The sequence below is a fragment of the Erpetoichthys calabaricus genome, chromosome 10 (assembly GCF_900747795.2).
Source record: "Erpetoichthys calabaricus chromosome 10, fErpCal1.3, whole genome shotgun sequence".
In the NCBI taxonomy this organism is placed as follows: Eukaryota; Metazoa; Chordata; class Cladistia; order Polypteriformes; family Polypteridae; genus Erpetoichthys; species Erpetoichthys calabaricus.
This window is the reverse complement of record NC_041403.2, coordinates 73,888,577-73,891,583: the sequence shown is the minus strand read 5'-3', so window position 1 is coordinate 73,891,583 and position 3,007 is coordinate 73,888,577.

Here is a 3,007-nt window from a genome sequence, read left to right as displayed (position 1 = left end):
CATTTACCTCATTCTAAGCTTCGTAAAATATACTGGTATCTCCTGTAAGATGAGGCAGAGACCTCCTGTGCTTTCATCTATAAGTTACATTTAGTTAACCACTGAGTTATGTTCAATCCTTTTCCTTGTGTTTAATTATTCATTCTGTTATGGATTTATACAGTATATTGGGATGTGGAGGTCACAGTCTTGCATAAGAGAGGAGGAGAGTCCAGGTTTAACACATTCAAAGGGTATCTGTCACATCAGTACACACAAATACAGCAAGCAAGCAGTGATAATGTCAGTTGTCCTGCAATTACTCTCTTCGCAAAATTAAAGGAACTGATAGCCTCCTTCATTAAACAGACTCATTCTGGAGGAGAGATGACAGAAAGCAAGTCTATAGCCAAGTGAGTGGCTGGTTTTAAATGTTCCCTGAATAAACCATTGGGCAACAGATACGTTTATGCAGTGAGCCTGCGAACTTTCATTTGAACTGGCAGAGGACAACCAATTCCTGCCTGTTTCAGTCTCTTTCAAATGACAGTTTTAAAGGCTGGCAGAGGAAGTGAGGTCATCAGGGCCACAACCAGAAGTGACGACATTGGGCCCAGAACTGGAAGTGACATTATCGTGCCCAGAACAGGAAGTGACGTCATCTGGGCCAGGCAGAATTTCCCGTAACTTGTCTGCAGAAGAAAAAGCTGCCCCCAATGTGCATGCATGTGACATGGCCGCTCCTCAGCCCAGACCCATTCCTGACCGACTGTCATGAGCCCGAGAAAGAGCATCAGCATTGGTGTGGAGCCTTGTTGATGAATGAGTGAGAATTTATAAGGCAGTAGGTCAAGAAACCACCTTGTGACCCACAGGTTTGATGTAAGGCCATCAACTATAAAGATGCATGATCTGTAACAAGGGTGAACTCACAGCCCAAAAGATAGTACCTCAGCTGCATAATTGCCCATTTGATCGCAATGGCCTCCTGTCCCACCGCTGCATACCTAGTTTCTCGTTCTAGTAGTTTCTGTCTCAGGATCATGATGGACACTCTGGCTCAGCACCAAAACCTGTATTTGAAGCATCCATCTGAAGTATGAAAGGTAAAGAAAAGTTAGGAGCTTTCAAGATGGGTGCTGATGTAAGGGTCTATTTTTAAGTCACTAAATGCAGCTTCTACCTTATCATTCCATACCACAGTATTCGGGACTCTCGTCTTTGTAGAATCAGTTAAGGGTACCACTCTCTTGGAAAACCGGGGTATGAACCAGTGGTAGTAAGTAGCCTGCTAAGCTGAGAAAGGCTTGGACATGCCTCTTGGTCTTCGGATGGGGCCATTTCAATATGGTATCAATTTTGGAACACTGTGGCCTTACAGTACCCTGGCCCACCAGGTAGCGAACCATGGCATGATCTCCTGGGTGGAACTCCAACAGAGACATGCCCTGATCATAATACTGGGACTGTGCTGCTTGTGCCTCTTCCATGTGACTGTTTAGAATTGGACAAATCTTGAGGGGGAGGTACGGCTACCCAATACAAAAGGTAATTTTCTAAAACAAAGTGAGGGCCCTGAGGCATGGGATGATGCGTGTATTGGCCATTGACAAGAACTATTGCATTTTTCGCAAATTTAAGAGAATTGTCATTCCATTTTTTTAAAAGAAGCCAGGGTTTCTCTAAATTGAACATGTAACTGGGAGAGAGGGTCTGTGCTGACCTCAAGGGGTATGATTTCACCATGTCATACTGAGTCATACATACTGTCATACAGCTGGGCCAATAAGTCGGGATGGGTTCTGTCCAGGTTTGATTTAGGGATGGTTCTGTCCTCTCTGATTGCGAAGGTGCCCTAAGCGTTTCGACGAGTTCCATTAGATCGAGCATGCTTTTATATTGTTGTCCCCAGACCTGCTGGGTGATATGCTTCGGAAGGCCATTCAGGAAAAAGTAGCAGGCGACCTGCTCCACTATTTGGCAGGCATTGTTTTCCTCTGGCATTAGCCAGCGCCCTGCCTTGTCCCATATGAAGAATGCCTGCGAGTGGGTTGGCTGCTCCGGGTCAGTTCTCCACTGCCTTATTACTCTCACCTGCTGGTCTGGAACACCCCCACATTTAGCCAAGGACTCTGCCTTGGTGGGGAGGGTGATACTCTTGTCCGAGAGGCCATAATAAGTCCCCTGGGTCTCCCCCCCTTGGACAAACCCAATTCTGTGAGCCCTTTCCGCATACTCCCCTTAGGATTTACTTTGTAAAAGTATAGCCATTGGGGATGATGCTTGCACCCGGTCTTTCCGATTCGTGACACGTGTCCTACTCTAGACAACTCAGGTACGGTACTCTCCCACCTGGTTATTAGTGGATGTTGTTTCTTCCCTGTAGTGTTTCAGGTCCTGCTCCTATGACATCTGGGAGCCAATTAATCCTGCCAACTATGCCACTGTCAGAACAAAGGACAGAAAAGTCACAAAAAAGGTTTGGGGTTAGCCACCCTGTATATTGTAGGTGTTTGCTGGCAAGGCAAATTATTACTGAATTCAAAATGGAACTGATGTATATGTGACAAAATAGTGGTTTTAAAGACTGGCAGAGGAAATTAGGTCATCGGGGCCGGAACCAGAAGTTATTTAATCAGGGCTGGAACAGGATGTGATGTCATCGGGCCCAGAACCGGAAGTGACATCATAGGTGCCAGGCAGAATTTCCCGTAACTGGTCTGCAGAAGAAAAAGAGAAAGGGTTAATGCACTCCGCCTTCCCCTGGTCATGGATGCTTTATGTTAAGTAATTTGGCCATTTCCCTGAATATCTCAGAGGTAAAGGGTGTCCCCCTTGTATGTCAGAAATTCTTTAGGGATGCTGACTTTCACAAAGACCCCTACTAATTCCTGTGCAATGGCTTCAGAAGTAGCTGTGCTCAGAGAGACAGCTTCAGGATATTGGGTGGTGTAATTGACTAGGGCTAAGATATATTTATGTCCACTAGCCGAGGATTCTAGAGGTCCGATTAAATTGACCCCGATAC